The 17457-nt window shown below is 39.8% G+C and overlaps 2 long non-coding RNA genes across 2 annotated transcripts; one reads left to right on the top strand and one right to left on the bottom strand.

The window, feature by feature from the left end:
* Positions 1 to 3958: 3958 nt before the first annotated feature.
* Positions 3959 to 8056, bottom strand: LOC145458991 (uncharacterized). The gene is made up of 3 exons (XR_013921249.1): positions 7916 to 8056; positions 7667 to 7845; positions 3959 to 4810 (listed from the first exon to the last, which is right to left on the bottom strand). It is a non-coding gene; the product is annotated as an uncharacterized LOC145458991 (long non-coding RNA).
* Positions 4329 to 5292, top strand: LOC145458992 (uncharacterized). Its single transcript, XR_013921250.1, has 2 exons — positions 4329 to 4468; positions 4844 to 5292. It is a non-coding gene; the product is annotated as an uncharacterized LOC145458992 (long non-coding RNA).
* Positions 8057 to 17457: the final 9401 nt, after the last annotated feature.

The raw sequence follows: 17457 nt of genomic DNA, 5'->3' as shown, positions 1-17457 counted from the left end.
ATTTCTCCGACGCGACGCTTAAAGAGGCACAAAAGTCCAATTGTAGTCGAGTTCATTTATAAATTTATTATACACCCTAAAAAAGTAGCATATTCAGAATGAACAGTCTGATACCCTAATTCAACGTGCTTAAGCGATCGGACGGTTTTGAAAATGGTCCTAGAGCTTCAGCCGATCGTATCAAACTTTCAAAGACGTGAGATTTCTCCGACGCGACGCTTAAAGAGGCGCAAAATTCCAATTGAAATCGAGTTTATTTATTATACACCCTAAAAAAGTAGCATATTCAGAATGAACAATCCGATACCCTATTTCAATGTGTTCAAGCGGGCGGACGGTTTTGAAAATGGTCCTAGAGCTTCAGCCGATCGTATCAAACTCTAAAAGACGTGAGATTTCTCCGACGCGACGCTTAAAGAGGCGCAAAATTCCAATTGAAATCGAGTTTATTTATTATACACCCTAAAAAAGTAGCATATTCAGAATGAACAGTCTGATACCCTAATTCAACGTGCTTAAGCGATCGGACGGTTTTGAAAATGGTCCTAGAGCTTCAGCCGATCGTATCAAACTTTCAAAGACGTGAGATTTCTCCGACGCGACGCTTAAAGAGGCGCAAAAGTCCAATTGTAGTCGAGTTCATTTATAAATTTATTATACACCCTAAAAAAGTAGCATATTCAGAATGAACAGTCCGATACCCCAATTCAACGTGCTTAAGCGATCGGACGGTTTTGAAAATGGTCCTAGAGCTTCAGCCGATCGTATCAAACTCTAAAAGACGTGAGATTTCTCCGACGCGACGCTTAAAAAGGCGCAAAATTCCAATTGAAATCGAGTTTATTTATTATACACCCTAAAAAAGTAGCATATTCAGAATGAACAATCCGATACCCTATTTCAACGTGTTCAAGCGGGCGGACGGTTTTGAAAATGGTCCTAGAGCTTCAGCCGATCGTATCAAACTCTAAAAGACGTGAGATTTCTCCGACGCGACGCTTAAAGAGGCGCAAAATTCCAATTGAAATCGAGTTTATTTATTATACACCCTAAAAAAGTAGCATATTCAGAATGAACAATCCGATACCCTATTTCAACGTGTTCAAGCGGGCGGACGGTTTTGAAAATGGTCCTAGAGCTTCAGCCGATCGTATCAAACTCTAAAAGACGTGAGATTTCTCCGACGCGACGCTTAAAGAGGCGCAAAATTCCAATTGAAATCGAGTTTATTTATTATACACCCTAAAAAAGTAGCATATTCAGAATGAACAGTCTGATACCCTAATTCAACGTGCTTAAGCGATCGGACGGTTTTGAAAATGGTCCTAGAGCTTCAGCCGATCGTATCAAACTTTCAAAGACGTGAGATTTCTCCGACGCGACGCTTAAAGAGGCGCAAAAGTCAAATTGTAGTCGAGTTCATTTATAAATTTATTATACACCCTAAAAAAGTAGCATATTCAGAATGAACAGTCTGATACCCTAATTCAACGTGCTTAAGCGATCGGACGGTTTTGAAAATGGTCCTAGAGCTTCAGCCGATCGTATCAAACTTTCAAAGACGTGAGATTTCTCCGACGCGACGCTTAAAGAGGCGCAAAAGTCCAATTGTAGTCGAGTTCATTTATAAATTTATTATACACCCTAAAAAAGTAGCATATTCAGAATGAACAGTCCGATACCCAAATTCAACGTGCTTAAGCGATCGGACGGTTTTGAAAATGATCCTAGAGCTTCAGCCGATCGTATCAAACTTTCAAAGACGTGAGATTTCTCCGACGCGACGCTTAAAGAGGCGCAAAAGTCCAATTGTAGTCGAGTTCATTTATAAATTTATTATACACCCTAAAAAAGTAGCATATTCAGAATGAACAGTCTGATACCCTAATTCAACGTGCTTAAGCGATCGGACGGTTTTGAAAATGGTCCTAGAGCTTCAGCCGATCGTATCAAACTTTCAAAGACGTGAGATTTCTCCGACGCGACGCTTAAAGAGGCGCAAAAGTCCAATTGTAGTCGAGTTCATTTATAAATTTATTATACACCCTAAAAAGTAGCATATTCAGAATGAACAGTCTGATACCCTAATTCAACGTGCTTAAGCGATCGGACGGTTTTGAAAATGGTCCTAGAGCTTCAGCCGATCGTATCAAACTTTCAAAGACGTGAGATTTCTCCGACGCGACGCTTAAAGAGGCGCAAAATTCCAATTGAAATCGAGTTTATTTATTATACACCCTAAAAAAGTAGCATATTCAGAATGAACAGTCTGATACCCTAATTCAACGTGCTTAAGCGATCGGACGGTTTTGAAAATGGTCCTAGAGCTTCAGCCGATCGTATCAAACTTTCAAAGACGTGAGATTTCTCCGACGCGACGCTTAAAGAGGCGCAAAAGTCCAATTGTAGTCGAGTTCATTTATAAATTTATTATACACCCTAAAAAAGTAGCATATTCAGAATGAACAGTCTGATACCCTAATTCAACGTGCTTAAGCGATCGGACGGTTTTGAAAATGGTCCTAGAGCTTCAGCCGATCGTATCAAACTTTCAAAGACGTGAGATTTCTCCGACGCGACGCTTAAAGAGGCGCAAAAGTCCAATTGTAGTCGAGTTCATTTATAAATTTATTATACACCCTAAAAAAGTAGCATATTCAGAATGAACAGTCCGATACCCCAATTCAACGTGCTTAAGCGATCGGACGGTTTTGAAAATGATCCTAGAGCTTCAGCCGATCGTATCAAACTTTCAAAGACGTGAGATTTCTCCGACGCGACGCTTAAAGAGGCGCAAAAGTCCAATTGTAGTCGAGTTCATTTATAAATTTATTATACACCCTAAAAAAGTAGCATATTCAGAATGAACAGTCTGATACCCTAATTCAACGTGCTTAAGCGATCGGACGGTTTTGAAAATGGTCCTAGAGCTTCAGCCGATCGTATCAAACTTTCAAAGACGTGAGATTTCTCCGACGCGACGCTTAAAGAGGCGCAAAAGTCCAATTGTAGTCGAGTTCATTTATAAATTTATTATACACCCTAAAAAAGTAGCATATTCAGAATGAACAGTCTGATACCCTAATTCAACGTGCTTAAGCGATCGGACGGTTTTGAAAATGGTCCTAGAGCTTCAGCCAATCGTATCAAACTTTCAAAGACGTGAGATTTCTCCGACGCGACGCTTAAAGAGGCGCAAAATTCCAATAGACACTTACGTGACCTTTGACACGAACAAATCAGGTTGCAGCAGGATGTAAACAAACATCAAGCCCGGGCAAACTTACTATGAGCTCTTATGGAAAAGGGTTGAAAAATGAAGGTTTTTAGCAAAATGACATTTAATTGGGGATAGCTGGCTTTGGTGAATGGTAATAACGTTGAGCTAGTACGTATTTGCAGTGTTATAACCTAGAATAAACCTGAATGGTGGCAAGCAACCATCAGCACGGTATGTCCAAATGAATGGATTTCTGACAACTTTTCGGATGAAACAACTGTTGCGGTGTTATCATTAGTCGTAAACAATACTATAGGATTGTCGTACCGAATAGCATGTATTAGAGGAATCTTGAGTCAGGATAGGTGGGGTATTCATTATGTGTGCTCGGTGTTATATGCGTTCTATTTAGGGAATCATATACGGAACAGTCTGTATCACTATCTAGCAAATTATACTGTTACACTCAGGGTTGTAATGACTCGAGTCATGACTCGACTCGAGTCACGATTTTATGATGACTCGACTCATTTTCTTAAAATACGGAAATGACTCGACTCGAATCAATCTGTGTATTGACTTGACTTGGACTCGAGTCATTGTGCATGACTCGAGACTCTGACGGCCAAGACCGACATTTCATTGTAATTTCGAAGAATAGTAAAGTAACCACACTATTGGGATTTCGTCTATTGGTACTGATACTTGAAAACGCGACCAGAAACTGCTAAAAATGAGGAAAATTAGTATTATAAATGCGAACCATTCGATATCACCAAACTGAGTTATAAAAAGTGGATTCAGCAAGATTTAGCAACTGATCAGTCGACACAATAACTTGGACTCGACTCGAGTCATGGTGGACTCGGCCCTCTGATCGCTGACTTGGACTTGACTCGGTGGTGAATTGAAAATGACTCGAGTCAAAACTATAAACGTGTGATTGACTTGTGACTTGGTTACAACCCTGGTTACACTGGACACTTGTCTGCATATTCTATAATCAACATGTTACTATAATATATGTGTTAGGCAACATGATCCGACCACAGCTGAAATTGCCATTTTTTGTTCTAGCTCATGTATTGAATCCATCAGGATAAATGCCGGATAAACACAGCAGCTAAACTGCTAATAGCCTACCTACGGGTGAAACTTGGAGATTGCTACCCAGAACGTTCCTGGTGTGCGCTTCTACCTTTCCCAGAGCCAATAACATGCATGGAAGAATGTAAAATCTGGATAAAGGCATGTGGACTTCCTTATAGTCATCTGAATTCTCATTTTATTGATAAAATGACGTATGTATTATTGTACCAAAAATATTGAATCGTCACATAATTTAGTAGATAGAACAATGAGTCCAAACTGATATGCAGTCACACCGCTTTCGTTGTTGATGCCACAATCGACTTGGTGTGTGTCTCATATTATTCCGCTCCAGTGTTGTTGCTTGATGGTGTAAAATGGATTGAAATTGTTGAAAGCAATATATTCAATGATAAGATGGATAGTTGATGACATTGGTAGGGGTCGACATGAGTCGCACGAGCACGCCTTGATGGGTGCCTGTACAGCAGTGTTGTTGCTCTGTAAAATAAACATATTATATATTTTATGCAGGCTTGATGGATATCCTTTATGACGCTGCAGAAAGAGGAAGTAGAGGGATAAAACGCAAGAAAATCAAATTTCTGGAAGAAGTATAGAAGCACAAAACAGGAAACTCTTCCAGGAAAATTACAAATTGACGGACAATTATTGCTAGTGAAGTTCAGCTCTCAGAGCACCATAGTGTCAAAAGATGTGGAGAAGCTGATGAAATTTTATACTGGACTACATTAAATTCTTTCTGAATTGCCCGACTTATCCTACTGACGTCAAATTCCTATTATTGTAGTAAGCATAGTATTAAACCATTAGGTGAATCGTATGTAACTGCTTCATTAAATTTCGATTTGGCTATGTAGAGATGTGGTTCTTAAAAATGCAGCATTTGCATCCATTCGCGAATTCTCAAATCTAGAATGATTATTGACTGTACTGAACTGATGAAGACAAACCCCGCCGTGCTCACAATATCTTTGTCTATAAATCACATACAACTTTGAAAGGATTGATGGATTGTGGTGTACTAACTTTTGTGCGAGAACCAGTGTTGGTATGACTCGAGTCATGACACTTTGCTAAAATGACTTGACTTGGCATGTCAGAAATGTGGATTGACTAGTGACTCGGAGCAAAATTCATGAGTCAATTTCAAGTCCTCAAGTCATCGGTGTCAATAAAAACCACTGTATCTTGCACACTGTATGTTCGGACTGTTCACGAAACGCTGGTGAGAGTGACCAACCAACCCGTGAGAGTGACCAACCATTCAATGATCGAGCGTTTTACTGAGCCTTCATTGTTCTCTCACAAATATATTTTTATCGCAAACGAATCTTACAGCTTACGTTGTCGTAAACTAGTATACCGTAGTAAAGTAATTTAATAGCAAAATGTCTATTTCTGTTCTACATTTTTACCGTAACCAAATGTCTTGTTTTATTGAAATTGATTGGAATATAGGCTAGTTTATATAGTCCTTAACCATTGACGAAGGCTCGAATTGTATCATATCAATTTGTAAATGGGTAATGTATTGCATCTTATCAATTCATTTCTCTATACTCTATTTTGGATGTTAACTATAAACTGAGGCTATGCAATCACGTAGTTTAGCAGTTCTACGTATACGTGAGCGACACAGCGCCTTCTTGTGTGTATAACTCTGTATTCGTTCATTGGTGTGTGTGACTTGACTCGTGGCTCGACTTGACTCGAGTCAAAATGTGCAATGACTCGAAATGACTTGTGACTCGAAGGTAGTGACTTGATCCCAACACTGGCGAGAACTATTCACATGGAGCTATGGTGCACTAAGAGATGCTATCATGGCAGAAAAGGGATTCGCAATTGAGCCTGAAATCAAGAAATTAAATCTAGATTTTATATTCCTGCACATGATTTGGCACATCGTCAAATGTCGGGGCCAAACTGTTCCGCAACAAGAAAGATGACGAGACATCATATTCATATTAAACAACTGATCGGAAGAATCAAGGAGTGTGAAATTTTGTCCGGTGTCATAATATGCAGCATTGTCTATCAACTAACCGAATATGGACTAATTGCTTACTCTAATTCAAGATTAGAAATGAATGACGCAACATATTCAGCATTTGTGCAAATTCAGTTCCATTGTGAATATTTTAATGACTAATAGCATGCTACAGATCCTAATTGCATGGTGCCATGGTCAGTGTGTGCCAACAGTGCATGTCTATACCAGTGTTGGGATCAAGTCACTACCTTCGAGTCATTGCACATTTTGACTCGAGTCAAGTCAAGTCAATCGATTTTCAAAGGTGACTCGAGTCAGGTCAAGTCACTCGATTTTTGGAGGTGACTCGAGTCAAGTCGAGTCAAGTCAAGTCACGAGTCAAGTCACATTTCAAGTCAAGTTGCCTTTTCGATGTATGTATGAGGAATGATTACGTCACTGCAATTTGCTAGCTGTCTGAAATACAGTTTGAGTGGTCATTGGTCATTGATTTCGAACCGATGAACGAATATAGAGTTAAATATACACGCAAGAAGGCGCTTTATCGCTCACATATACGTAGAACTGTGAAACTACGTAATTGCATAGCCTCAGTTTATAGTTACCAGCCAAAATAGAGAATAGGGAAACGAATTGATAAGATGCAATACGTTACCCATTTACAAATAGATATGATACCATTCGAGCCTGTGCCCATGGTTGAGGACTATATAAACTATATTCGACTTCAATTTCAATAAAACAATCGGTTTGGTTAAGGTAAGATGAGAACAGAAACAGACATTTTGCTATTCTATTACTTTACCACTAGAGTTACGACAACGTAAGCTTTAAGCTTCGATCACTTCGTTTGCAGTCAATCTATTTGTGAAAGAACAATCGAGGCTCGGTGAAATGCACGCTTATTGAATGATTGGTCGCTCTCAGTCACAGGGGTTACACAAGCGTTTCGCGAACAATCCGAACATATCCAAGATAAAGTGATTTTTATTGACACCGATTAGGCTACTTGATGACTTGAAATTGACTCGTGAATTTTGCTCCGAGTCACGAGTCAATCCACATTTCTGATACGCCGAGTCAAGTCAAGTCAAGTCATTTTGGCAAAGTGACTCGAGTCAAGTCAAGTCATGCGAAAAAGGTGACTCGAGTCAAGTCATGACTCGAGTCATCCCAACACTGGTCTATACATACTATATTCCAGTGGTGTGGTGTGCATTGAATCTCATGTAGATGCCCAATTTGTTGAATAAACAGTTCTCCAGGTACAGATGTTGTAGGATTATTTGTGTTTGGTGTAATGTTATAAAATCGAAGACACCAGACACACCAAAATCTACCTAGAGGCAGGAGTTGATGGGTTGCGAGTACGGTCAAGAGATGGCTTGGCAATCACGATCGAGCTCACTGATGCTGACGCAAATCACAATGTATGTCTTTCAGCCCTTGTAGCTTCAGGTGTTGGATTGTCTTGATCCTTGCATAACTGCATATGCATGAGAGCATATCAGAACCTAATCTGAAAATAAAACCATGGTTACAATATCTATTGCATGAGTCTCTGAAGAAATGCCTTTTTCCTTACTTACCCTGTCTTACAAGTGCAAGACGAATCAATATTAGATTTTCCGAGATATTTCCATCAGGTGTGGTATCTCACTTTTCTGCAAGTTTTTTCTGCGATAACATTGGCTGTTCACGAGAATATTGCTTCCACAATAAGAGTGGATTGTCTCCTCAATCTTTATCCCTAAGTCGTGTACGTAGCTTCGTAGCTTTCTCCGCGGTGTTAGAAGAAAATACTGTCCCACTCAAATCCGAAAATCCGATAGAATATCCATAGCTTTCAATCAATATATACCAAAATTGTACTGTGTGGCAGCGGCTATATTTAACATATATTTCTGAACAGGAGATATTATGCTTGGAGATTTTACTCGTGCCCTGAGCCTATGAAATCGTCAAGTATGCATTACCACAATCCGATAGTATAGTATACATCAATCGTTGCTTAATCCTAAAAGTTGTCAAAACTCCATGCATTTGGACACACCATGCTGATGCGTACTTGCCACCATTCATGTTCAAATTGTTCATTCTAGATTAAAACGCTGCATCTACATACTAGCTCTGCGCTATTACTATTCATCAGGTCCAGCCATCCCCAATTCAATGTAATTTTGCTAAAAACCTTCATTTTTCAACCCTTTTCCATAAGAGCTCATAGTAAGCTTGCCCGGGCTTGATGTTTGTTTACATCCTGCAGCAACCTGATTGGTTCGTGTCAAAGGTCACGTAAGTGTCTATTGAAATCGAGTTTATTTATTATACACCCTAAAAAAGTAGCATATTCAGAATGAACAATCCGATACCCTATTTCAACGTGTTCAAGCGGGCGGACGGTTTTGAAAATGGTCCTAGAGCTTCAGCCGATCGTATCAAACTCTAAAAGACGTGAGATTTCTCCGACGCGACGCTTAAAGAGGCGCAAAATTCCAATTGAAATCGAGTTTATTTATTATACACCCTAAAAAAGTAGCATATTCAGAATGAACAGTCTGATACCCTAATTCAACGTGCTTAAGCGATCGGACGGTTTTGAAAATGGTCCTAGAGCTTCAGCCGATCGTATCAAACTTTCAAAGACGTGAGATTTCTCCGACGCGACGCTTAAAGAGGCGCAAAAGTCAAATTGTAGTCGAGTTCATTTATAAATTTATTATACACCCTAAAAAAGTAGCATATTCAGAATGAACAGTCCGATACCCCAATTCAACGTGCTTAAGCGATCGGACGGTTTTGAAAATGGTCCTAGAGCTTCAGCCGATCGTATCAAACTCTAAAAGACGTGAGATTTCTCCGACGCGACGCTTAAAGAGGCGCAAAATTCCAATTGAAATCGAGTTTATTTATTATACACCCTAAAAAAGTAGCATATTCAGAATGAACAGTCTGATACCCTAATTCAACGTGCTTAAGCGATCGGACGGTTTTGAAAATGGTCCTAGAGCTTCAGCCGATCGTATCAAACTTTCAAAGACGTGAGATTTCTCCGACGCGACGCTTAAAGAGGCGCAAAATTCCAATTGAAATCGAGTTTATTTATTATACACCCTAAAAAAGTAGCATATTCAGAATGAACAGTCTGATACCCTAATTCAACGTGCTTAAGCGATCGGACGGTTTTGAAAATGGTCCTAGAGCTTCAGCCGATCGTATCAAACTCTAAAAGACGTGAGATTTCTCCGACGCGACGCTTAAAGAGTCGCAAAATTCCAATTGAAATCGAGTTTATTTATTATACACCCTAAAAAAGTAGCATATTCAGAATGAACAATCCGATACCCTATTTCAACGTGTTCAAGCGGGCGGACGGTTTTGAAAATGGTCCTAGAGCTTCAGCCGATCGTATCAAACTCTAAAAGACGTGAGATTTCTCCGACGCGACGCTTAAAGAGGCGCAAAATTCCAATTGAAATCGAGTTTATTTATTATACACCCTAAAAAAGTAGCATATTCAGAATGAACAGTCTGATACCCTAATTCAACGTGCTTAAGCGATCGGACGGTTTTGAAAATGGTCCTAGAGCTTCAGCCGATCGTATCAAACTTTCAAAGACGTGAGATTTCTCCGACGCGACGCTTAAAGAGGCGCAAAAGTCAAATTGTAGTCGAGTTCATTTATAAATTTATTATACACCCTAAAAAAGTAGCATATTCAGAATGAACAGTCCGATACCCCAATTCAACGTGCTTAAGCGATCGGACGGTTTTGAAAATGGTCCTAGAGCTTCAGCCGATCGTATCAAACTCTAAAAGACGTGAGATTTCTCCGACGCGACGCTTAAAGAGGCGCAAAATTCCAATTGAAATCGAGTTTATTTATTATACACCCTAAAAAAGTAGCATATTCAGAATGAACAGTCTGATACCCTAATTCAACGTGCTTAAGCGATCGGACGGTTTTGAAAATGGTCCTAGAGCTTCAGCCGATCGTATCAAACTTTCAAAGACGTGAGATTTCTCCGACGCGACGCTTAAAGAGGCGCAAAATTCCAATTGAAATCGAGTTTATTTATTATACACCCTAAAAAAGTAGCATATTCAGAATGAACAGTCTGATACCCTAATTCAACGTGCTTAAGCGATCGGACGGTTTTGAAAATGGTCCTAGAGCTTCAGCCGATCGTATCAAACTCTAAAAGACGTGAGATTTCTCCGACGCGACGCTTAAAGAGTCGCAAAATTCCAATTGAAATCGAGTTTATTTATTATACACCCTAAAAAAGTAGCATATTCAGAATGAACAGTCTGATACCCTAATTCAACGTGCTTAAGCGATCGGACGGTTTTGAAAATGGTCCTAGAGCTTCAGCCGATCGTATCAAACTCTAAAAGACGTGAGATTTCTCCGACGCGACGCTTAAAGAGGCGCAAAATTCCAATTGAAATCGAGTTTATTTATTATACACCCTAAAAAAGTAGCATATTCAGAATGAACAGTCTGATACCCTAATTCAACGTGCTTAAGCGATCGGACGGTTTTGAAAATGGTCCTAGAGCTTCAGCCGATCGTATCAAACTTTCAAAGACGTGAGATTTCTCCGACGCGACGCTTAAAGAGGCGCAAAAGTCAAATTGTAGTCGAGTTCATTTATAAATTTATTATACACCCTAAAAAAGTAGCATATTCAGAATGAACAGTCTGATACCCTAATTCAACGTGCTTAAGCGATCGGACGGTTTTGAAAATGGTCCTAGAGCTTCAGCCGATCGTATCAAACTTTCAAAGACGTGAGATTTCTCCGACGCGACGCTTAAAGAGGCGCAAAAGTCCAATTGTAGTCGAGTTCATTTATAAATTTATTATACACCCTAAAAAAGTAGCATATTCAGAATGAACAGTCCGATACCCCAATTCAACGTGCTTAAGCGATCGGACGGTTTTGAAAATGATCCTAGAGCTTCAGCCGATCGTATCAAACTTTCAAAGACGTGAGATTTCTCCGACGCGACGCTTAAAGAGGCGCAAAAGTCCAATTGTAGTCGAGTTCATTTATAAATTTATTATACACCCTAAAAAAGTAGCATATTCAGAATAAACAGTCTGATACCCTAATTCAACGTGCTTAAGCGATCGGACGGTTTTGAAAATGGTCCTAGAGCTTCAGCCGATCGTATCAAACTTTCAAAGACGTGAGATTTCTCCGACGCGACGCTTAAAGAGGCGCAAAATTCCAATTGAAATCGAGTTTATTTATTATACACCCTAAAAAAGTAGCATATTCAGAATGAACAATCCGATACCCTATTTCAACGTGTTCAAGCGGGCGGACGGTTTTGAAAATGGTCCTAGAGCTTCAGCCGATCGTATCAAACTCTAAAAGACGTGAGATTTCTCCGACGCGACGCTTAAAGAGGCGCAAAATTCCAATTGAAATCGAGTTTATTTATTATACACCCTAAAAAAGTAGCATATTCAGAATGAACAGTCTGATACCCTAATTCAACGTGCTTAAGCGATCGGACGGTTTTGAAAATGGTCCTAGAGCTTCAGCCGATCGTATCAAACTTTCAAAGACGTGAGATTTCTCCGACGCGACGCTTAAAGAGGCGCAAAAGTCAAATTGTAGTCGAGTTCATTTATAAATTTATTATACACCCTAAAAAAGTAGCATATTCAGAATGAACAGTCCGATACCCCAATTCAACGTGCTTAAGCGATCGGACGGTTTTGAAAATGATCCTAGAGCTTCAGCCGATCGTATCAAACTTTCAAAGACGTGAGATTTCTCCGACGCGACGCTTAAAGAGGCGCAAAAGTCCAATTGTAGTCGAGTTCATTTATAAATTTATTATACACCCTAAAAAAGTAGCATATTCAGAATGAACAGTCTGATACCCTAATTCAACGTGCTTAAGCGATCGGACGGTTTTGAAAATGGTCCTAGAGCTTCAGCCGATCGTATCAAACTTTCAAAGACGTGAGATTTCTCCGACGCGACGCTTAAAGAGGCACAAAAGTCCAATTGTAGTCGAGTTCATTTATAAATTTATTATACACCCTAAAAAAGTAGCATATTCAGAATGAACAGTCTGATACCCTAATTCAACGTGCTTAAGCGATCGGACGGTTTTGAAAATGGTCCTAGAGCTTCAGCCGATCGTATCAAACTTTCAAAGACGTGAGATTTCTCCGACGCGACGCTTAAAGAGGCGCAAAATTCCAATTGAAATCGAGTTTATTTATTATACACCCTAAAAAAGTAGCATATTCAGAATGAACAATCCGATACCCTATTTCAACGTGTTCAAGCGGACGGACGGTTTTGAAAATGGTCCTAGAGCTTCAGCCGATCGTATCAAACTCTAAAAGACGTGAGATTTCTCCGACGCGACGCTTAAAGAGGCGCAAAATTCCAATTGAAATCGAGTTTATTTATTATACACCCTAAAAAAGTAGCATATTCAGAATGAACAGTCCGATACCCCAATTCAACGTGCTTAAGCGATCGGACGGTTTTGAAAATGATCCTAGAGCTTCAGCCGATCGTATCAAACTTTCAAAGACGTGAGATTTCTCCGACGCGACGCTTAAAGAGGCGCAAAAGTCCAATTGTAGTCGAGTTCATTTATAAATTTATTATACACCCTAAAAAAGTAGCATATTCAGAATAAACAGTCTGATACCCTAATTCAACGTGCTTAAGCGATCGGACGGTTTTGAAAATGGTCCTAGAGCTTCAGCCGATCGTATCAAACTTTCAAAGACGTGAGATTTCTCCGACGCGACGCTTAAAGAGGCGCAAAATTCCAATTGAAATCGAGTTTATTTATTATACACCCTAAAAAAGTAGCATATTCAGAATGAACAATCCGATACCCTATTTCAACGTGTTCAAGCGGGCGGACGGTTTTGAAAATGGTCCTAGAGCTTCAGCCGATCGTATCAAACTCTAAAAGACGTGAGATTTCTCCGACGCGACGCTTAAAGAGGCGCAAAATTCCAATTGAAATCGAGTTTATTTATTATACACCCTAAAAAAGTAGCATATTCAGAATGAACAGTCTGATACCCTAATTCAACGTGCTTAAGCGATCGGACGGTTTTGAAAATGGTCCTAGAGCTTCAGCCGATCGTATCAAACTTTCAAAGACGTGAGATTTCTCCGACGCGACGCTTAAAGCGGCGCAAAAGTCAAATTGTAGTCGAGTTCATTTATAAATTTATTATACACCCTAAAAAAGTAGCATATTCAGAATGAACAGTCCGATACCCCAATTCAACGTGCTTAAGCGATCGGACGGTTTTGAAAATGATCCTAGAGCTTCAGCCGATCGTATCAAACTTTCAAAGACGTGAGATTTCTCCGACGCGACGCTTAAAGAGGCGCAAAAGTCCAATTGTAGTCGAGTTCATTTATAAATTTATTATACACCCTAAAAAAGTAGCATATTCAGAATGAACAGTCTGATACCCTAATTCAACGTGCTTAAGCGATCGGACGGTTTTGAAAATGGTCCTAGAGCTTCAGCCGATCGTATCAAACTTTCAAAGACGTGAGATTTCTCCGACGCGACGCTTAAAGAGGCACAAAAGTCCAATTGTAGTCGAGTTCATTTATAAATTTATTATACACCCTAAAAAAGTAGCATATTCAGAATGAACAGTCTGATACCCTAATTCAACGTGCTTAAGCGATCGGACGGTTTTGAAAATGGTCCTAGAGCTTCAGCCGATCGTATCAAACTTTCAAAGACGTGAGATTTCTCCGACGCGACGCTTAAAGAGGCGCAAAATTCCAATTGAAATCGAGTTTATTTATTATACACCCTAAAAAAGTAGCATATTCAGAATGAACAATCCGATACCCTATTTCAACGTGTTCAAGCGGGCGGACGGTTTTGAAAATGGTCCTAGAGCTTCAGCCGATCGTATCAAACTCTAAAAGACGTGAGATTTCTCCGACGCGACGCTTAAAGAGGCGCAAAATTCCAATTGAAATCGAGTTTATTTATTATACACCCTAAAAAAGTAGCATATTCAGAATGAACAGTCTGATACCCTAATTCAACGTGCTTAAGCGATCGGACGGTTTTGAAAATGGTCCTAGAGCTTCAGCCGATCGTATCAAACTTTCAAAGACGTGAGATTTCTCCGACGCGACGCTTAAAGAGGCGCAAAAGTCCAATTGTAGTCGAGTTCATTTATAAATTTATTATACACCCTAAAAAAGTAGCATATTCAGAATGAACAGTCCGATACCCCAATTCAACGTGCTTAAGCGATCGGACGGTTTTGAAAATGGTCCTAGAGCTTCAGCCGATCGTATCAAACTCTAAAAGACGTGAGATTTCTCCGACGCGACGCTTAAAGAGGCGCAAAATTCCAATTGAAATCGAGTTTATTTATTATACACCCTAAAAAAGTAGCATATTCAGAATGAACAATCCGATACCCTATTTCAACGTGTTCAAGCGGGCGGACGGTTTTGAAAATGGTCCTAGAGCTTCAGCCGATCGTATCAAACTCTAAAAGACGTGAGATTTCTCCGACGCGACGCTTAAAGAGGCGCAAAATTCCAATTGAAATCGAGTTTATTTATTATACACCCTAAAAAAGTAGCATATTCAGAATGAACAATCCGATACCCTATTTCAACGTGTTCAAGCGGGCGGACGGTTTTGAAAATGGTCCTAGAGCTTCAGCCGATCGTATCAAACTCTAAAAGACGTGAGATTTCTCCGACGCGACGCTTAAAGAGGCGCAAAATTCCAATTGAAATCGAGTTTATTTATTATACACCCTAAAAAAGTAGCATATTCAGAATGAACAGTCTGATACCCTAATTCAACGTGCTTAAGCGATCGGACGGTTTTGAAAATGGTCCTAGAGCTTCAGCCGATCGTATCAAACTTTCAAAGACGTGAGATTTCTCCGACGCGACGCTTAAAGAGGCGCAAAAGTCAAATTGTAGTCGAGTTCATTTATAAATTTATTATACACCCTAAAAAAGTAGCATATTCAGAATGAACAGTCTGATACCCTAATTCAACGTGCTTAAGCGATCGGACGGTTTTGAAAATGGTCCTAGAGCTTCAGCCGATCGTATCAAACTTTCAAAGACGTGAGATTTCTCCGACGCGACGCTTAAAGAGGCGCAAAAGTCCAATTGTAGTCGAGTTCATTTATAAATTTATTATACACCCTAAAAAAGTAGCATATTCAGAATGAACAGTCCGATACCCCAATTCAACGTGCTTAAGCGATCGGACGGTTTTGAAAATGATCCTAGAGCTTCAGCCGATCGTATCAAACTTTCAAAGACGTGAGATTTCTCCGACGCGACGCTTAAAGAGGCGCAAAAGTCCAATTGTAGTCGAGTTCATTTATAAATTTATTATACACCCTAAAAAAGTAGCATATTCAGAATGAACAGTCTGATACCCTAATTCAACGTGCTTAAGCGATCGGACGGTTTTGAAAATGGTCCTAGAGCTTCAGCCGATCGTATCAAACTTTCAAAGACGTGAGATTTCTCCGACGCGACGCTTAAAGAGGCGCAAAAGTCCAATTGTAGTCGAGTTCATTTATAAATTTATTATACACCCTAAAAAAGTAGCATATTCAGAATGAACAGTCTGATACCCTAATTCAACGTGCTTAAGCGATCGGACGGTTTTGAAAATGATCCTAGAGCTTCAGCCGATCGTATCAAACTTTCAAAGACGTGAGATTTCTCCGACGCGACGCTTAAAGAGGCGCAAAATTCCAATTGAAATCGAGTTTATTTATTATACACCCTAAAAAAGTAGCATATTCAGAATGAACAGTCTGATACCCTAATTCAACGTGCTTAAGCGATCGGACGGTTTTGAAAATGGTCCTAGAGCTTCAGCCGATCGTATCAAACTTTCAAAGACGTGAGATTTCTCCGACGCGACGCTTAAAGAGGCGCAAAAGTCCAATTGTAGTCGAGTTCATTTATAAATTTATTATACACCCTAAAAAAGTAGCATATTCAGAATGAACAGTCTGATACCCTAATTCAACGTGCTTAAGCGATCGGACGGTTTTGAAAATGGTCCTAGAGCTTCAGCCGATCGTATCAAACTTTCAAAGACGTGAGATTTCTCCGACGCGACGCTTAAAGAGGCGCAAAAGTCCAATTGTAGTCGAGTTCATTTATAAATTTATTATACACCCTAAAAAAGTAGCATATTCAGAATGAACAGTCCGATACCCCAATTCAACGTGCTTAAGCGATCGGACGGTTTTGAAAATGATCCTAGAGCTTCAGCCGATCGTATCAAACTTTCAAAGACGTGAGATTTCTCCGACGCGACGCTTAAAGAGGCGCAAAAGTCCAATTGTAGTCGAGTTCATTTATAAATTTATTATACACCCTAAAAAAGTAGCATATTCAGAATGAACAGTCTGATACCCTAATTCAACGTGCTTAAGCGATCGGACGGTTTTGAAAATGGTCCTAGAGCTTCAGCCGATCGTATCAAACTTTCAAAGACGTGAGATTTCTCCGACGCGACGCTTAAAGAGGCGCAAAAGTCCAATTGTAGTCGAGTACATTTATAAATTTATTATACACCCTAAAAAAGTAGCATATTCAGAATGAACAGTCTGATACCCTAATTCAACGTGCTTAAGCGATCGGACGGTTTTGAAAATGGTCCTAGAGCTTCAGCCGATCGTATCAAACTTTCAAAGACGTGAGATTTCTCCGACGCGACGCTTAAAGAGGCGCAAAATTCCAATTGAAATCGAGTTTATTTATTATACACCCTAAAAAAGTAGCATATTCAGAATGAACAATCCGATACCCTATTTCAACGTGTTCAAGCGGGCGGACGGTTTTGAAAATGGTCCTAGAGCTTCAGCCGATCGTATCAAACTCTAAAAGACGTGAGATTTCTCCGACGCGACGCTTAAAGAGGCGCAAAATTCCAATTGAAATCGAGTTTATTTATTATACACCCTAAAAAAGTAGCATATTCAGAATGAACAGTCTGATACCCTAATTCAACGTGCTTAAGCGATCGGACGGTTTTGAGAATGGTCCTAGAGCTTCAGCCGATCGTATCAAACTTTCAAAGACGTGAGATTTCTCCGACG

Source organism: Botryllus schlosseri, chromosome 16, assembly GCF_051294905.1.
Source record: "Botryllus schlosseri isolate E-star chromosome 16, Bs_hap1, whole genome shotgun sequence".
NCBI lineage: Eukaryota > Metazoa > Chordata > Ascidiacea > Stolidobranchia > Styelidae > Botryllus > Botryllus schlosseri.
The sequence above is the reverse complement of the archived record's forward strand: the minus strand, read 5'-3'. Positions and strand labels throughout refer to the sequence as shown.